The following is a 20171-nucleotide window of genomic DNA, read 5'->3' as shown; positions in this document are numbered from 1 at the left end:
TTTTAAAAGTTCTTTTGGGTTATTTGCTTTTGGGTTCAGAAACAATGTTGTGAGCATGTACTACGTGTCAGGTAGCCAGAGACAAATAATCATTTCTCGGGTCGAATTTTCACAAGTGATAGCAGTAAGTGCAAGAACATGAACTTTGCATGAGGTCTGGGCCATTCTAACCTTCAGAGATGATGAAGAGGTGCAGGATCCAACAAAAAAATCTGGAAAGGAGCAGCAGATGAATCAATGGAAAATGAGAAGTCGGGTAAGAAGGAGTTTGAAGGAGAAACTGATCAACTGTAGCTTGATCAAGAAGCTTGAAAAGAATATGAACTTTTCTACAGCTTGGATTATCCTGTTATTTTGCCTTGGGGAGTTAAGCTCCTTGAAGGCAGGGGCACTGTCTGAGTTTAGCTGTGCTGGCCATCTTTGGTAGAGACTGCCACCTGCCAGTTCCACCTGCTAGTTCGTTCAGCGCCTATTCTTCTCTCATGTCTTTTGTTCTCCTTTGCCTTAATTGCTTTCTCTGGATCTCGCTTTCTTGGATAAATTCATAAGATTCAATTAGGTAACTCTAAGAAAAAAAATCAAGGAGGCCGTGGTGGGCAAGGTATGTGTGAAGAGACAAGTCAACGTGGTAAACGGCCTTTGTCAGGAAGTGTCAAAAATGGGGACAGATGACGAAGGGGCCCTGCCAGTCAGGAAGAAATCACGAGGAACTACCAACAGAAGGTTCTTGAACAAAGAACAATGAAAGTCATTATAAATCTTGTTTAGGGTGATTATACAGACGACCATCTAGAATGGGAGAGAGCACTTGAGGTCTCTGGCAGAAATCTAGAGAAATGGGAATGAATAAAAGGGAAGTAATATATTTTGAGATTATTTCCTTCTATAACGATTATTTCTTTCATTCATTCATTCATTCATTCATTCAATACACATGTATTGGGGCCTACTTTGTGCCAGGCACTGTGCCAGGCACTGTGCTAGGCACTCATATCTACCCGTGGAAAATACAGATTCAGTCCTGCTGTCATGACCATTTGTTTGTCCCACGACTGTCACTTGTGGCGGAGCAAGAGCTCCGGAACACCGAAATTAAGTCTGTTTCTTCCTGTGGCACTCTGTGCTTGGCACATGGTGGGCGCGCGCACATCCTGTAGTCTGAATTGATTCACGGCTTTGGTGCAGCAGGGCAGTTAAGTACACAGAGCCGGGGAGAAAAGGCAGGGTGGCATCGATCTCGCCTGTAAGACCAGGATCTTGCAATGGACGCATGTGTGCATCTCTGTGTCTAGTGGGGGCGTATCTTCCCAGCGCGCCTGGCAGCGGGCCAATCTCCGCGACCCACCCTCTCCTCTGCGGGCGCGCTCGAGCCAGCACAGGCCGTGGCGGGGCGAAGCCGGGGCCAGGCGCAGCCTCGCCGCCGTCCGCACGCCGGCCCGGCGCGGCTCCTCCTCGCCGCGGGCGGGGCTGCCCTCGGTGCCGCCCCGCGGCCGCGGCTCCGCGAAGCTAGGAGCGCCGGGGGCTGGCGAGCCAGGGCGGCGGGTGGAGCCGGAGCAGTCAGGCGGCGGCCAATCGCGCCGCGCCGGGGGAGGAGCCCCAAAGGGGGAAAAAGAAAGTGCGGCGGAAAGTAAGAGGCTCATTGGGGGAAGACTGGCCGGATCAGGGTCCCCCGGCTCCGCTTTGGCCAGACTCACCGAAAGAAGCAGTGCTGAGCGACCCTGCACCCATTCCCACCGGTTCGCTGCGCCCGCTCTGCTTCCCCAGAAAGGTGAGTCTCTCGCTGTCTTGAAGGCTCGGAGGAATCACCTCCCCACAGAAATCTCAGGGTGGAAGGACTCCTGAAAATCGTCTCGCTCAACCCTCTTATTTTCCAGAAGGACAAACTGAGGCACAGAGCACGGCAGCGACTGGGATAGATCACACAGCTAGTTAGTGCTGTGGTCGGGACTCGAACCCAACTGTCCAGAGCCCCATCTTTGCTTTGTGGAGATTTAGGTACCGCAGTTTGGGGACGACTGCGCGTTGCTGCACCCCACTTCCACCCCTCTGAGGGATCTACCCTGGTGTACCCCTGCCTGGGTTTCTCCAGGGCGCTGCTGTGGGCGGTGAGGATAGAAGAGGGCAGTGTGTCCCAGCGTGTTTCGTGCCGCTCCCAGCCAGGAGCTGTGACAGCCTGGGGAAAGGCTGCTTGCAGCTTCGCTCCGTCCTCCCCTGACCTGCTTTCTCAGAAAGATGCCCCTGCCGAGGGTGTCTGGCTGGTTCCTGGGGAGGCGGTGGCGAGGGGAGGGACGTCGGGGCGCCGCTGACTTGGGTTGGTACTCACATCTGTCTCCCAGCGCGGGGAGGAGGCTGGTGGTCCTGGAGGGGATGGGATGCCCCTGGGTCAGAAATAGCTGGCTTCACGGAGCCATGGCCCCTGGCACTTCTGAGTGCTGGCAGGGAACGAGGAAGCTGAGTTGAAGAGAAAAATCACCAACAGAAAAGCAAACTTCTGCCGTTTCCTTTAAGAACCAGTACCCAGTCTGTCTTCCCTCCACCTCCGGTGGGGAAATTGAGATCCACCGCGCCTCTGGAAGCGCTTTTGCGGCTCTGTTCACCGATCTGGGTTAGCCACCGGCTGAGAAAGAGGATTTACCTGGTTTTTTGATTCCAGCTCTGCCGAGTATTAACTGTGTGAACTTGGTCGGGCAAGTTATCCAATCTTTCTGGTACTCAGTTTCCCTCCCGGGCGCAACATGGAGATTCTAAAGATCACAATGAGCCCTGAGGGTAGTTGGGAGGATGAGATGGGATAATTCAAACAGTATAGTGTGTTAGTGCAGTGCCTGGCCTGGCATCCGGTGAATTGGAGATTGATGGCCACTGTTGTAAATATTGTTATACACAGTGGATTTTCAGAAAGGTGATTTCATACTACCTTAAAGTGACCTTTTTTTTTTTTTTTAAATCTGGAATGCTGTGGAGTTTTCTTGTTTGGAGTTTGAACATCTTTTATAGGAAGTGTTTTCTGAGTGCTTTCTGCATGTGACTTTGATCATGGATGCTTGAGTTGGAATATAAAACGAATGTTTCTCAGTGATGCCAAGCCCCCTAGGTTTTAGGTCTATGAAGCTCTGGTCTGAGGCATCCTTTATTGGCAAAGAGGGTCTTGAATTTGATGAAAAGTAGGAAGACAACAGAATTTGGAAGTTCCTTCTATGTTACAGACTGTGCTAAACCTTGTATTCCTGCTGTCTTAGGTCAGACAAGCAATTTATGTTTTCTTTAGTAGAGGAAAACAGCAACACAATTCTCATGTATTTCTTTGGGATTATGCCGTGATGTTGCTAAATTCAGTCCCTCCGGACACAGACTTACCTCATTTAAACACAAATGCTACACATGTCTACTCTACTCTTCCTTAATTATTGTTATTTTTAAATGAAATAGCTCCCCGCATATGTCCCCACCAGGCTCATGAAAATTGATTTTATTCTGATTGACTTCATGCAGTTATTTACTACTGTCTCCTGCCTATGCCGTAAGTCCCCGAATTGAGTGTTCAGCATTTATAGTTGGCTGCCTGCTTCCCAGTCCCTCCCATTTGCGTGGGGAATTGATGAGTGCATGGGGGGGGGGGGATGTGATACATCTTGAGGGAAGGGAAGAACTTCGTGGTGCCTCTGTAGGTACCTCCCGCACCCAGTGTTTGCAGGGGAGGGGATCACTTGCTTCGGTCAGCCTGTTCCGTGTGCATGCATTGTGGTGAGCTGGCCAGGATACATCTGAACGTGTGCCTGAGAAATAGGGGACTTGTGGGCAAAAAGAAAATGTTAACAATAAGGTCAGAACAAGGGGATGGAAGGGAGATTGGAAGGTAATTTTTTTTGGTTCTGGTTCTTTAAAGAAAGAATACCCAGTTACACCTTTCCTCCTTATCCGGATTATTTGTTACAAAATTCATACATACATAATATAGAAACTTCAAAATTTCCAAAACATATTCCATGTATATTATCTTTTTTGCTACTTGTGATAACCCTGAGAGAAGGACATGGCAGGCATATTAGTGGTGGAAGGAGCTTAGGTTTTGTGGTCAAATTCAAATTTCAGCCCTAATTCCTCTGCAGCTAGGTCATACTGAGCGATTTATTTCACCATTTAGAGCTTTTGTTTTATCCAATTCTAAAATGGAAAAGAAAACGCTTACCCCAAGGGTTTGCGTGAGGATTAAATTCAGTGGAATAATGTAAAGTATATGTAGTGAGTAGGTGCTCATTAAATGATACCTCTTCTTAGCTGGTCTCAATTTATGGAGAAAGAGACTGAGTGAGACTCAGAGAAAGGAGAGGTTGCTAAGAGTCACATGGTTATTATGTTTCGGCCCTGGAAGTACAGTTCACACCTTGTAACTTGTAGTTAAGGGCTTTGCCCCGTCACACCCTGTCACCTCTCCAGTGAGTTCTTTAACAATTTACCTCAGTTAAGTTGACTTTATTGGGCTGGTGATTGCAGGGTATCCTTTCTGTCCCAAAGAGGAAATTTTCTTGCTGAGGGAACAATCTGGAAACATGCAGCTCTGGGGAGAGGAAGTTCAAAAGCCCTGGTCTCTAAGGCAACCTTCCTACTTTCCTGTGTTCTTTGTAATGCACCTTCCATTCCTAAGAGGAGGAGGACTGTGAAGACATAAAGTTCAGACTTATATTACGTATTTCTTCCTGTTGTGAGTGGTTTCTTCTGTCTTTCACCCTTGTGCTAAATCATAGGGTAGTAAGAAGATGGAGGAACAAGTGTCATGAGCGACCATAGTGTTCTTCACTTCTTTCACTACCGCTGTGGGTACAGGATGGAATGGAGAGCAGTAGGCAGAGGCAGCATTTGCAGAAAAGACCACTCGCTGCTTGCTGGCGGTGCTGATCACTGGTCTGGAGCTTCAGTGCTCCCTGTGGAAACTGATGGCTGCAGGCTTATGTAGGAAAACGAACAGATCTGTTTCTGGCCCAGGCAATGGGGCCATTTATCCGTTGAGACTCCCCACAGGCCATCAGGTTTCTCTGCTTTGCAGCAAGCAGACAGGCTTGCAAATGTAGTTCTAGGAGAAACGTTTTGCTTCTTGGTTTTGGCATTTGGAAGCATATGTTTGCTTTTGCCAAAAGGTATCCAGTGAGCGTCCTCTTACCTGGCACTGTTAGAAAAGCAGAATGTGGCTGGAGGAAATCAGAGGAGGAGGCAGAAGAGGAAAAAAAAATAATAAAGGTTATCTCCAGCACACACAGTTTCATTTGTTGCTCAACTTTGTCAGGGCTTCTGCTGGTGACACAGATGTAGGATCTGGTGAGTCACTGTCGCCTTGCCCGTGAAATATTAAAGAGAGCCACCTACTGTGCTCTTTGCCCATTTTGGAAATTGTTCTGTGGGAGAAATAAAAACCCCAAAGGATGCAAAAGTTACAGAACATTTGGCATCTGATATTTTGGAAGATTAATTCAGGTTAGCTACTCATTGGCTCAGGTTTGGATTTTTTTCTTTTTTCTTTTTTCTTTTTCCTTTTTTTCTGTTTTAGAAAGTGAGAATGCACTGAGGGAGTCGTGGCACTGATGGGAAGACCTCCTGGTAGCCTGACTTGATTCTGCCCAGCTCTGGCACCTGGGGCAGTGTGGAGTTGTAGAACCCGACAGGGGCCTGAGGCAAGTCAGTGTACAGCAGTCAGCCTCCTGTCTCCTCAGCCAGGAAACAAGACCGCTCATGCCTGCCCGGAAACCGGAGTCCCTATCCCAGCACCTTATTCATGGGAGGCGTTTGATAAACGTGAATTCTTTCTTCTGCTACTAGTTCTTTCAATTTATTAGTCTGTTAAATTGTGAAAATCAAAATTTAATAGCTATTCTCTACTGAACTCCATTGTGGATTGTAGGGAGTGCTTTACAAGTATCACCTCATTTAATCCTTGCAGTGACTCTGTGTATTTTTGGAGACAACTGAGGCTCAGAGAGGTTAAGTAGGCGAGAAAGACCTGAGATTGCATGGCCTCTGGACTAGAACTGAGGGCCTGGGCTAGGACTGATGATGGCCCACCCATCCTCATCCTGCCATTCTGAGCCTGGTTTTATCTTGTCTGTGACTGAGAAGTCTCTAGCTCTGGGCCTCAAATGGGAGGTTCTTCTGCTACAATACATTGTTATTTTTCTTTAAGATTCTCTTCAACTCTGAAATCCTGTCCCCATATCTCTTTGTAAAAGTTGAGGCTAGAAGGAGAAAGGGGAATAAAGAGAAAATACCCTTATGTTTTATACCAAGAGATCTATTTTCCGGGCAAACAGAGGAGGGCAAAGGAAATCAGCATTCATTGGTGCGTGCACTTCTGTCATTTCACTTAAGCATAAAAATAACTCTCAGATATATATTATTGTCTGCCTTTTACAGATGAAAGAACGAAGGCTCAGGGAGACTTACAGACTTACTCAAGGTTAGTCAATTAGTAAGAACTAGAACTGGCGTGTGCCTGAGTGCAAAAGGCATCTGGTCTACTATGCCGTGTTTGCTAGACACCACACCATCAAACTGGAAGACTTGTAGAGCTAGATTCAGGAATGTCCCCTCTCTGTGTCCTCACACCATACTGCCGCAGCAGCCATGTCCTCTCCTCCTCTCCCTTCCTACGCCTGCTGCTGGAATCCTTTCCTGAGCCTGCCCATGCTTATACCATCATCTTTCTATCTCTACTGTGATTTTCAAAACTTACTTGTTTGTTTTCACTCTGGGCCAGTAATTTGTCCTGTTGTGTTCTTGTCCAAGTCCCTGATTAGCGCCTAAGCAGCTGAAGCACTTATATGTAAAAAGTGCAGAGTGAAGGGAACGATGACTTCATACTGTGTCAGGTTGGCCCAGTGTTGGCTTTCTCGTTGTCTCACACTTTTTTATATTATTAATTATGTCAAAGGCTGTCTCTACAGACTTGGAAGGTAACTTTCATTTCCTCTGATGTTATATTTACAAAATCAGAAAAATGCTAACGAGTCACAGACTCTAAGAAGGTTGGACATCACTGGCTCAATGATGGAAAAAAAGACATTTTTATCCTAATAAAAAAGGGTGTTTTGCAGCAAACACAGGGAAGGAAGGGCTTGCTTGCATATATTGACAGCAAGGCCAGTGTCAAGTGTCATAAATTAATTACCTGAAAGAAAGTAGGAAGTTTCCAGGGAGGTGGGAAGCTGCAATGAACTTCGATCTCAAGGTTGCTAAAAGCAATGAAGAATGAGCGTCCATCCATCTATTATTTGATATAATTGGAATAAAGACAGGTGACCTTTTATATCTAGCTTCTACCCAGGAGAAGCGTGTGGTTTCTACCTGTCTGGCACATAAGTCCTTATGATTACACTGGCTTCTTTGTTTGCCAATCAATGCTAAAGGCAACAGAAAAGAGAACCAGTCATTTTATAAACTCTGATATCTGAAAGTGTTCTTTTCATAGATAACAGTTCCTTAAGCCAGTTATGGTTAGATGCTATGGTAACCTACAACTGTGGCTATATAACATTCGTGAGCTTTAGCATGAGACCAACTTCCCTGCATGTGACTTTTCACAAGTTGTCCGTCTCTGCTTTCTTTTTCTTTTCTTTTCTTTTTTTCCCTTTCTTTTCCTTTCCTTTCCTTTCTTTTTTTTTAAAAAAAGATTTTATTTATTTATTTGAGAGAGAGAGAGATAATAAGAGAGAGAGAGCACCAGCAGTGTGGAGGGGGAAAGTCAGCTTCCCGCTGAACAGGGAGCCTAGACACATGGGGCTTGATCCCAGGACCCTGGGATCATGACCTGAGCCGAAGGCAGATGCTTAACTAAGCCACCCAGGCGCCCTCTGTTTTATTTTCATCATCTGTGAAGGGGATAGTGAAACCCATTTCATCAGGCTTTTGATAGGTGTCAGTCACATGCCATAACATTTGATAAGGGTCTGGTGCCTGGGAATTTTAACCTTTATTATGATTAACAGCTGCAATGATATTCAATTGCATGCCCAGACTGATATTGGAATAGGAAGTGCAAGACTTAGGTTCAAATAATAAGTTTTAGTTTATGTAGTACTTTAACCACTCAAAATGACTGTTATTATATACATACGCACACACATTTTTTTTTAAATAATCGGAGGTAATTAAGGCACGTGTTGCTAACATTTATATCCTGAGTCTGAGAGGCTAAATATTGCTGAGACTACACAGCTAGCAAATAGTGGAGCTGGGACTTGGGTCCCAGCTTTCTAACTCCAAGTTAAGTATTTTTTCCCCCTTAATGATTCAGTCCAAAAGCCCCACTACTGGTTAATTGCTTTTCCTTCTCAGAGTCCTTTTTCTCACTTCTAAAATGAGAAATTTGGACAAGGTGCTCTCTAAGGTATGGTGTTCTATGAATTTGTGCCTGTAGAGTAATGACGTGGGAGATATCATGAAAAGCTAAGAGAAGAACTGCTTTTTTCTTTCCACAGAGGTACCCATACAGAATGGCATGTGGGGTGTCCTAAGTCCCAGACACCCAGCAGGCTCCTTGTCCTCAGTGAGACTCACAACTGAGCACTGCACTGGGAGTTAGATCCGTAAAGACACCTTCCATGTCCTTCAGGATGTGATTCTGCCACATTCCTATGACCTCTAAACTGTTTTCCCCCTCAGTATCTAGGTTTGGGGGTGGGAAGAGAAAATAGATGGCTGGGTTATGCACACTGACATTTATTGTTTGGGAAATGAAAAGAGAGCCTTTTTATATAAAGCAAGCTCTGTATCACCATTAATCACCATAATCTTCTACAAAGAAATAAAGAGATAAAATATTTGGCTTTCATTTGAATTTTAGCATTATGAGTGCATATTTTCTGCTTTCTTCTTTTGAGCTAATTTAGTGCCCATGGAAGAGGCTTGGCTCTCATTGAATAAATATAGGAGTTCTTTCCACTTACAGAAATGATGGATGCTGGAGAGTGGAAATACACACGAAATAGCACTTTTCTGGAAGATTAGACTTCGGTTTCCAATTACAGAATGAAACAATGGCAGGGGTTGGGGATTGAATGGTTAGAGTGGGTAGTGAAAAGTTGGCTGGCTTTAAAGTCATTGAATCCTAGATATCTGCTTGCTTAGCCTGTGCAGACTTAGTTTCCTCATCTGAGAAATGGTAATTAGCGTACTCTAGCTCTAACCTAGACAGACACACATCTATACCTATATCTGTACCTGTATCTATATACTTATGTACATTGCCAAGGTTAAAGTCAGATAAAATGTTTTAAGTCCCTAGCACTTATTACCTGGCACCCAAAGGGCCCTCAATAAATATTCATTCCTCTCCTCAATCAGCACTGTTGTTTACCCCAAAGCCTCAGCCAGATGATGAAATTCACATGAAACACAGATGGAGAGGGGGTGTGTATTGAGTAGATGCTTCCACTGGTCTAAGGACATTTTTCCCATTTTGACAAACAATGGGGATGGTAAGGATAGGAAGTGACTGTGATATTTACCTTAAAATATATGGAAAGTTTTCATGTGGAGGAGGAATTAGACTGGTGAAAAATTGTGGTGCGTGGACCATCTGCATCTGAATCGTCTGGACAGCTTGTTAAGGAAGCAGGTAGTTAGGGCCTCTGCACTGAAGCCTCAGAATCACTGGATCAGAATTTTCTAGACCAAGAGGCAGTATATTGGAGAGCACTGGAGTCTTGTTACATAGATTCATATTCTGGCTCCATTTGTATAATTCTGGGCAAGTTACTTAAGTTCTTCATGTGAAACGAGGTAAACACAATATGTAATTCATTTGATTGTTAGTGATGACTAAGTCAGTTAATACAAATGAAGTTTCCAGAACAGTGACTGGTACAAGGAACCACACGTTATTTCGCTCAGTGTGTGAGCCGGTCTTTAAAATACCTTGTAAGGCTGTGTATGGTTTGCATTCTGTTTCCTCTCTTCCCGTCTCTCAGATAACCAAGAAGCTAACTCCTTCACCTCTTTGGAAGCTTTTGCTCCAATATCTTCTCAGCAAAGGCTATTCGGCTGCTTTATATAAAATTACCCCCTTCCTGCTTCCCATCTCCACCCATGCCCATGCTCATCTCACTGACCCACTCTGCTTTTCCTTTTTCTATAGCAATTGTCACCTTTATCAGCTTCCACATATTTAGTCTGTTCATTGTTTATTGTCTAGTTCAGCCCCCACTAGAACGTAACACCCACAGGGCCAAAGACCCCACTCCCTGCTGTATCCCCTGAACAGGGCCTAGCCAATAGCAGCTGCTTAATCATGAGGAAAGGATGAATAAATAAATGGATAGCTAGGTGGTAGTATAATTATTTGTCCTCAAGAGGTAGAAAGAAAGGATGGAACTGGACAAGAAAATAAATTACATATGTAAGATTGAAATTTAAAAAAAAACTTGTTTTATGCACGTACGTACACACACATATATTATGCTAATACACATATATATGCATATTGCCTTGAGAAGATGACATTTGAATTAAGGGAAGAGCCTGTGAAGGAGCCAGGCTGGTCTGAGATCATGGTTGAGATGGCAGGGACCAGGTGAGAGGGGAAAAAGGACTGGGAATAAGGTCCTAAGATAAACTGGGGCCACATCGGGTTTTCTTTTTTACATATTACTATGTTATGTTAGTCACCATACAGTATATCCTTAGTTTTTGATGTAGTGTTCCATGCTTCATTGTTTGCAAATAACACCCAGTGCTCCGTGCAATACTTGCCCTCCTTAGTACCCATCACTGGGCTAACCCGTCCCCCTACCCTCCTCCCCTCTAAAACCCTCAGTTTGTTTCCCGGAGTCCATAGTCTCTTGTGGTTCATCTCCCCCCTTAAGTTCCCCCCCTTCATTTTTCCCTTCCTTCTCCTAATGTCTTCCCTACTATTCCTTATGTTCCACAAATAACTGAAACCATACGATAGTTGTCTTTCTCCGCTTCACTTATTTCACTTTGCATAATCTCCTCCAGTTCCATCTATGTTAATGTAAATGGTGGGTATTCATCCTTTCTGATGGCTGAGTAATATTCCATTGCATGTATGAACCACATCTTCTTTATGCATTCATCTGTTGAAGGGCATCTCGGCTCCTTCCACAGTTTGGCTCTTGTGGACATTGCACATCAGGCTTTCTTGTAGACTGTGGGAAGGAGTTGGGATTTTATGCAAAATGCAACAGGAGGTCACCGAAAGGATTGAAGTAGGGTGGTGACCAGGTTTGATGTATTTGGAGCCTCAAACAGTGAAAGGAAACAGAAGAATTTATGTATAAGATGAAGAGTTAAACTGCTTTGATGTCATATAAGGTCCTATGAACAGAGGAGAAAGACAGTTCAGTTTCACTGATGTGTCATTCATAGACTTTCCCATTAGCATGTCTCAAAACACACACACACACACACACACACACACACAAATAGGCAAAATAGGCAAAACCAGATTCCTTTGCTTTTTCTGAAATATCATTCTTGTTTCCACATGTACTAAGTAATGGATGAAAATGTATGCACCGTGGCTCAATTCAATTCAGCTGGAAATTTTACAGTTCTTGTGTAGGTGTTTTATGTAATCAGTCCCCCAAAACACTGGACCCAGAGCTATTCCCTTATAAGATTTTCAGTACCAGTTTCTGAAATCTGATGTATTGAGGACTAAGCATATGAAAGGCAAATTTAATTCCATGTAAGATCAGTTTCTTCTTTCTGGCTCTACAAAGCTAAATGGTGCCTAACTCTTCAAGAAATAGAACTGCGCCATGAAGTCTTTATTGAGATATGCATATGTAGTCTCATATATGCCTTTACTGATATAAGCGAAAAACAGCTTGATAACATGTGCCAGGCATCTTTCAAGTGCTTTACAAATATCCGCTTGTTGAAACCAAAGAATAACTTTATCCTGTTATTTCTCTTTGTAGAACAGAAAAGTGAGGCTCAAAGTCACACAGTCAGTTAGTGGTAGAGCCAGTATTTGAACTTGGGGCAAGTGTAACCACTTTACCATTCTGCCTTCTGATTGTAAGTGACCCTGAATATTTTATTCATCTCTATTTGCCCCACTTCATGGTGACTCATATGAAGGAATAGTTCAATAAATGTCTTGAATCAGTGAATGAATACGTGACCTATTCTTTCAAGTCGTATCATTTCATTAGCAAGTAGTGGTAAAAACATGGGTTTTAGACTGAGACAATCTGTGTAAGGTAGTGCGACTCACTACCTCTGGGATGTGGTAAATTTACTTAACATCTTTAAACCTGTGTCCTCATCTGCATTGTTGGCACAAGAATAGAAGCGTTGTTAGGATTAAGTGTGTATATAAAGTGCTTAGCACAGTGCCTGGAACATAATTAGTGCTCAGTCCATTTGAGCTATTTTTATTATTTTTTGTACTAAAATAACCTCCTCAAACATGCATACACTTACATACTCAGGCAGTTTTTCAGTTGTGCTTATTTTATTAACTTCCCTTAAAACTCAGAGCCAAAGATCTAATCACATAATCAGTGATACTAATTTTGGGGGCGCCTGGGTGGCACAGCGGTTAAGCGTCTGCCTTCAGCTCAGGGCGTGATCCCGGCGTTCTGGGATCGAGCCCCACATCAGGCTCCTCCGCTATGAGCCTGCTTCTTCCTCTCCTGCTTGTGTTCCCTCTCTCGCTGGCCGTCTCTATCTCTGTCAAATAAATAAATAAAATCTTTAAAAAAAAAAAAAGTGATACTAATTTTGTTCCAGGACTGATTCTGATCCCTTAACCTCAGCAGAGAACTCCTGCGGGTAGAAGGGCCAGTCCTGGGGAGCGATGTGGGAGCAACAATGCTGTAGGACTGCCCTGTGTGTTTCTCTTCCAGATATCTGACATACCTGCAGACAGTACTTCTCACCCTGCCCATTCTTCTCCCCAGCCAGACCTGGCTTTTGGGAAAGTTATTTTGTATTCCAGTGATGGCTCCAGAACATTCTGGGTGGCAAAGGGAAAACAGAAGAAGACTCAGATTTTACCCTAGATATCACTGAATGAGGTTCATTTATAGAATGTGCTGAAAGTTTCAGACCTCTTGCTAATTCATAATCACTCATACTGATCCAGGGCTTCTTGTGTGCCAAGAGCTGTGCTGAAGGCTTTATTTTTATTATCTTATTCAATCCTATTGTATCCTTACCTAAAGTTTAAATTTTAGTTTTAAACCTTGGGGGGGGGGAATTAGAGTGTTATATTTGCCTCCATACGTGTATCGGGGAGGCTGTGATGATAAAACCAAATATTTCTTGCCTCTGTTTTGCCCCAGTTCTCTTCCAAAGCAAACTGTGCAGGATTGCAGCACCATTGGAGTCTCCGGGGACCTTCCCTGCAGTGAAGAGATGTTTGGCAGAGAAATGAGGCAAAGGTTGTGTGGGGAAGGCAAGAAGCTTCATTCTAGTTGACAGTTTATTTTGCCCTGGAAGAAACTAGTAACAATGAACTCAGTCCTCTTTTGTTGATTGCATTTGTTCGCTTCTTTGTAAGAAACCAATATGGTGCTGACTTTACCATGACCTTTTTTGTTTTTTCTTTGTGAGATACTTAAAAGGTGTAACTTTCATCGTCCCACCTCTCCCAAGTTTGATGATTTCCTTGGAGGAAAGGTCTACACACACAGCACACATACACACACACACACACACACAAACATGAGGACAGTGCCCGAGTCATAGCTGACACTCTATATATTTGCTGAATGAATGCGTGACAAAATTAAAAACAAACAAACAAACAACTCCCCCCCCCGAGAATGGGAGGGGCTATGGAATTTTTTAAAAAATGGTGAGAATTCGGTATGTAAGTTTCTTTCAAAATTTTTGTTTTAAAAATAATTTCAGAAGGAGATTATTCTAAGATATGTGGTGTTACTTAATCTTGGTGATTCAGGACAGCTTATTGGAGTGGACTGTAATTCCTTTAAAATTTATTGAGATGAGATCATTTACCTGTGTACTAAGTGGCCCTAGACCGATATACTTTTAAATTTGTGTAATCTGATTTTCATAAATTTTCTGGCCTCTCTCTCTTTCATTGTCTGCTATTTTTTTCTTGCTTTCAGCATGTCTTGCTGTAGCAGCTTTCTCTCCATTCCCCATATAATTAGCTGTTTCCGCTTTACTATAGACTAGGGAGCGGACTGATCAGTTTTGTTAGAACTGTGTGTATGATAAAAATAAACCGAGTTGGATTCGTATTAGACAGGCTCTTCTTTAAGGCAAGGGAATGGAAAGGTAAAGTGGCTACTTGAACAGTCTCCATACAAGTGAGGCCATGCCATATACAGTAGCACTGCATTTTCATTACCTGTGATACTAAAAAGGGACTGGTAGCATCGATAATTCATTTACTCTTTTCAGCCATAAGCATTTGCTGAGAACCTTTTGTAGGCAAGACGCTAGTGAGATAGGTTAACCTATAGTCACACAAGCCCTGAAGAATTAGAATTTATAGATCATTTTGAAAGATAAGATATTCACAGGGGTTTGCAATCAACTTGTATAATAGTTGGGAGAGTGTAAGAGTAGATAACATAACTTTAAAAGATATATGGAAAAACATGTTTGCATTTTAAAAGAGACACCTCTGTCACTCAGGAAGGGGTTTCTAAGGAACTGATGACTGAAGTGAGTCTTGAATTGATGGACAGGTTTTGGACATAGGCTAGAGGGGAAGAGCAGTGTATGAGTTAGGGTCCAGCCAAGGAGCATGAATGAAATGGGTAGATGACATGGAATATGGGATTTATCATAGGGATTGGACCTATAGTTAGGGGAAAAGCTGGACCATTAAAGCCCCAAAAGGGGAAAATGGGAGATGAGAAAAAGTCACTAACTCAGGACCCTGAGGAGGAGGTGGTCAAGAAGTCTGTGGAAGACTCCCTCTACCTATGGTAGTCAGGCAGTTAGGAAGAAAAGCCAGATGTGAAGGGGAAGAAAGCAACCTGGAAACCATGAAGACGAACTGCAGCCCTTAACTATCTCTCACCGTACCTAACCTCGATGATGTGGGTGGCCTGCAGAAGGAGCTGGTGGGCTTAGCTTCAGAGCTCCACACCTGCCTGGCCTCAGACTTGGAGAGGTTGAAGGGAGAGATCTGTGAGGCCCTGAAGGCATAAAGGGCATGGCTGCGGCCCCCTCTTAGGAGGTCAGCCAGCAGATCAGCAATTATGTATGTGAGAGGAGTAAGTAGTACCCAGGGGCCTAGACAGGCCCTCAAAAAGCAATGGATGCTGCTACACTTCTCCCATCCGAATTTCATGTACGATTCCCTGTGGTTACCCCTAAGAACCATACAGAGAATGGGATTCTGGAAAACATAGTTCCGGTTGAGCTAAACTGACACAGTTAAAAACCACGCGTGATACTCCAGATACAGGGAAAAGGATGAAAACATAAAGTCTCAAGAAAGGAAACTGATGACTTGCTTCCAGTTTGACTGGAAGATGGTATTCAAGCACCAGGGTCATTGAAGATCGTACTTAAAAAAGCTGAGCCAAAGCCATATTGTTGAGGACCTTAAATACTCTCTTAAGAAATTTGCACCTAAACCTGTAAGGCAAAGAGAAGCACTGAATATTCTTGAGCAAGGAGGCGGGGCATTATCAGATCTGTGTATTAGACAGATCTGATATTTGGTGTCATAGCATTGGAGCTTAGGAAAGGAATAAGGGGTGCAATTAATGAGCTTCTATATAATAATCCAGGCAAGAAAATTTGCATTCTTCCATTTTCACCTGGGAAAGTGACTCAGAATCATCATAAGTGATTGTTCAGGGCCATCCTAGGAATTAAAAATATTAGCGTACAATTGCAAGCCAAGGTGATCTGACCTATGGCTAATATGTTGCCTGTAAGATCCTTATGGCATACCTTGATAACTGTTCCTTAAAATTCCCTGATGATTCTGAGTCCAGTATGTGAAAAGCAAGAAAAAGTGTATGTGTAATTGGAACATTGACCAAAATGAAATTGGCTTATGCAGCCATGTCAATATCATTTTGAGAGGAAGAACCTATAAAAATAAACATCACTTATTTAATTTAGTAAAATCATGCCTTTTGGCTTCACCGAGTATTAATAAGAGTATTCCATTCTGTTTGTCCAAGTGCTTAACGATTTGCTAGTCACTTACATGTCCCTTATCTCGTTTGATTTGACAACGAATCTGCAAGGTCAGTTTGGTCTGAATTGGCCTAAGTGGCAAAACTGAAGCTAGAGATTGTGATAACCACCAAGTGACCACTTAGCCCTTGATTCAAGAGCACTTACTGCACTCGTATAGATTCAGTGGACACCTCGCTATGGCTCTTCCCTCCATTTCACACTATGCACCACTGCCTGATAATCTTCCTGGGGCACATTCCTGGATCTTCCGTGTCCCTGTTCTAAATCTGCCCGTAGTTTTTGGACTTCATTACCTCTAAGGTCTTTTTCCCCCCAGAGCACAGGCTCTTTGTAACCCCAGTGTTACAGTTCCAGCTGTCTAATTCCCCAACCCCTTGCAGGATTTTTACTTCTTCCCACCAAAGCACAGAACACCAAACACAGGATGAAGAAAAAGGACTTCTTTACCAAAGCATACCTGAATGGGTGCCGTAACACCTGCAGGAGAGCCACACATCTTTGAATTAGGTCCTTCTGTAGGTCTTTCCTATCAACGTTTCCAAGCACATACTCCCAAATGTTTATAAAACATATCTCCTGGCTTCCTACTTGTTGAAACACACCAGGGCTCATTCATTTGTCTTGACTTATTTAAAATACACACACCTACTGCTCTATCTGCTGAGATTGCAAACGGCCAACAGCAAGTGAATACAAAACCTATAACCTCTATTCACTGCACCCCTGAAGAGTTTTGTCCTCCTAGAGAGGTCCTTAAGGCATATCAAATTGGGGTGACAACTTCAGGCTGTGGGCTTTGGGCTGTGTAGGATTTTTGCAGCTACCGATATAGAGACATGGTTCAGGGGAGGAAGAGGAGGTATATAGAAATCAAGGCTTCCTAGCTGTCTTTACACAGAGTACTTGTAATGGTTCTCTGAGAATACTAGAAAGTTCGGATCAAAAGTCTCAGCCCCTGGCTCTGCCAATACAACAGAGAGGGATGTGTCTTGTTTAGTTAGCCAAAACTCTGTAATTGGTCTTCTAATTTCTGGTACAGTGTACTTTCCACTGTAACATGCTGCTTCTCCTGCTTTTGTTCTCCCACGTGAGAGCTGACCTCATTTCACCCTGCCAGATATATGGGTTTTCTGCTTCCTGCATTGCTATGCTATGTAGGGAAAAGTTCCGGAGAATTGAAGGCTGGACTTCCGCTTATAATAATAAAAAATAATAGCTGAGAAATCTGAGTATTTACTGTGTGCCAAGTTCTTTATAATATTATCCCACATAACCCTCATACCTGATTCCGTGAGATGCTTTACTGACCCATCCACCAATAAGGCGACGGAGAGTCCATGTGGTTAGGAAGCTTACATAGCTCCAGGGGATTTGAGTCCTGGCTGTGTGAGTCCGAAGCCCATGCTGAACTTTGCTGTCTGCTTCACTGTGCTGAGGTGCGCCCTTTGTCCCGTGGCCCCATCCAGTTTGCCCACGGGTATGTGGGCATCTGTGACAGATGGTCGGTTACTGGTACACTGATCAGTCTGACCATTCCCTAGAAACCCTGCTTGGGTGAGCTAACCCACTAGGCAAATTGCTTCCTCAGCTCCTGTTTCAACTTCCTTTTAAGCCAAGACAGCATAGGAAGTTCCTTAATCACTTGACACCAGTTCTTCCTGTTTTAATGATCTTTTCATTGTCTTAGTATCCTTTTCTTACTTTTGAGGTTTAGAGAAGCAAGGAAGGGGACAAGTGCTTTGCCAAAGCCCTAGGCTCCCATTTTGGAAAGTGGGGTCTATGGAGATATGGCAATGCTGCTTTCAAACACCAGAACCCCTGGGTTGAATGCCCTTTGGTGTCTGTGAAAGAGAAAAGAAGGCTTCTGAGATGGCGCCAGAGACCTGAACCAGGACAAGTAGGTACAAATTCCAGGGGATTGGAGTCCAGCTCAACGTAAGGAGACGGAACTGTTACAGTTCAGGCCATGTGAAAACTAACTGGGTAATGATTTCGCCATCATTGGAGATATTTAAAGAAGGACTACACATCCACTTGGCAAGGATGTTACAGGGATATTTGAATTTTGGAAAATGTTTGAATCAAAATGATATTTGAGGGCCTTTCCGGCCTTGAGCTTCTGTGGTGAATTCACTTAGAAACTTCATATTGGGAATAAAGGTTTCCCCTTGTTATAATTAACACCAACTAGTGATGTCGCCTCCTCCCTCCCCCCTGTGCTTTCCCCTTGGAACAACTGCTCGATTTAAGAAGGGGCCTTCGGATGAGGAAGGATGTGGTTCTTCCCCGCTTGGCAGCACTCCGTGTCAGAATGGAGGACTTGTGTCTGGGCCTGGCACTGATCCGTCGGGGCCTCTCACCAGCCCAGTGGTGCCTGTGACTGGAGCACGTGGGAGGGGCACATCCGCGGAGGAAAACCTCCCACTGGCTGCCAGCTCGGGAGTTTAAAATTTTTTTGAATTACTAATGAATGCAGTCTTGCCCAGGGCAGGCCTCTTGGAGGAATGGAGACACACCCCGAAACAAGTCCTAGTCAGCCCAGACAAGCATCCCCTGAGAACTAACCCCTCCGCAGCTGGCAGCATATGAGAAAGTGTCTTTGAGAGCAGTTCCTTCTTGCCGTTTCAAAGGAGAGCCGCTTGCAGGCCGGGATATCAGGAGGGCAAAGCTCCTTTTTTTCCCGATTTTCTTTCTTTCTTTTTTTTTTTTTCTTTTTTAATTGGCTTACTACTAATCTGAAAGCTGGGCTGTTCAAAAATGATAATCCTTTGATTGAATGTCAGAATTGAGACTCTGCCTCGATTCTCGAAGGAAGGAGTGGTACAATGATAGAAAGTGTCCAGAAGTTGATTAACAGCTTTAATTTAAAAGAATAAAAAGAGGCAAAACTAACAGCAGGTCATACCAACCACTGCTGTGTGTAAGAATAGACTGTGCTTTTCCACTAAATCTAGTGATCTTTCCCCACAGGATTTACAAAGACTTTACCAATCTCCAACCTACGTCAACTTTTTTTTTTTTAAGTGAAACATTATAGCTAAGTCTGTTTTGCTCAAATCTTTCATGTGTGGATTATCTCAAAGCGTGAAGTGTTTATTCCGTACAGGGAAGCTTCAGGAACTCACAGCTGTCTCGTCCCCAGCAGATAAACATGTTAAAAACTTCATAGCTGCAAGGACTCCTTTAGGGATCTGGTCCAACACTGCCTGGAGGTAGTTTGGCCAAGATTCCCCATGTACACCATAAATCTTCACAGAGTCGTGGGAAGAGAACAGCGGCGTTAGCTTGGCTAGCAGCTGACTCGCTGCTCCTGGGCCCGGGTAGCTGTCTTCTTTTGACACAGGATCATTGCTGGTTTAGACACGACTCTTCCCTGGGATATAAGTGGTGTGTTATTTTTAGGGGACAGTTATATTTCCTAGTAGTTTTTCAGAGTTGGAAGGCAGCATGGCTTTATCAGAAGTCTGAACTGGGAATCAAAAACAATCCCACATTTTTACAAGCAAGCTCTTGACCTCATGAAAGTCACTGATCCTTCCTGGGTTCCTGTTTCCTAAATAGTGTCCAAATAACATTATTTGACTTCTAAGGCCCTTTCTGATTTTCTAGAGGTCATCTTGATAAGAAGATGAAAAGAGAGGGAGAGGATTAAAAAACAACCAAGTAGAATACAGGGCTTAGGAAAAGAAGTTCTCTCTTTTAAATAAGGCTCCGAAAGCCTTTGTTGCAACAAGTCTTTGTTGCAAATATGTGAAACTTTGTCTGTATTGCAAAGTACACGGTATTAGGTATTCGGATTTCCCCTATTTGTCTCACTTCTATTTGCTAAGACCTAACTAGAAACATGAATCATAGCCCTGAAGAAACGCCGAGATCTTCAGATTCAGTTCACTCACTTTACCCGTAACAATCCCAAGACCCTTGTCTAGAGTTATACAGAGCCTTAAATGGACATCTCCTTCCTCCTTGGGCAATTCTCCTTCAAATACATCGCCTGTTCAGTTTATTTAGCA

General features: G+C 43.7%; 1 protein-coding gene across 2 annotated transcripts in view; it reads left to right on the top strand.

The window, feature by feature from the left end:
• The first annotated feature begins 1601 nt into the window (after positions 1–1601).
• LOC103676019 (interleukin 1 receptor accessory protein) overlaps positions 1602–20171 on the top strand; it is a 125677-nt gene continuing 107107 nt past the window's right edge. For both annotated transcript variants that reach the window (XM_040621448.1, XM_008705158.2), the window contains exon 1: positions 1602–1768. The gene's annotated coding sequence lies outside the window, so the exon portion shown is untranslated. The remainder of the gene's footprint in view (positions 1769–20171) is intronic.

Source organism: Ursus maritimus, unplaced genomic scaffold (assembly GCF_017311325.1).
Source record: "Ursus maritimus isolate PB19 unplaced genomic scaffold, ASM1731132v1 scaffold_4, whole genome shotgun sequence".
In the NCBI taxonomy this organism is placed as follows: domain Eukaryota; kingdom Metazoa; phylum Chordata; class Mammalia; order Carnivora; family Ursidae; genus Ursus; species Ursus maritimus.
This window is presented reverse-complemented; position numbering and strand designations above follow the sequence as displayed.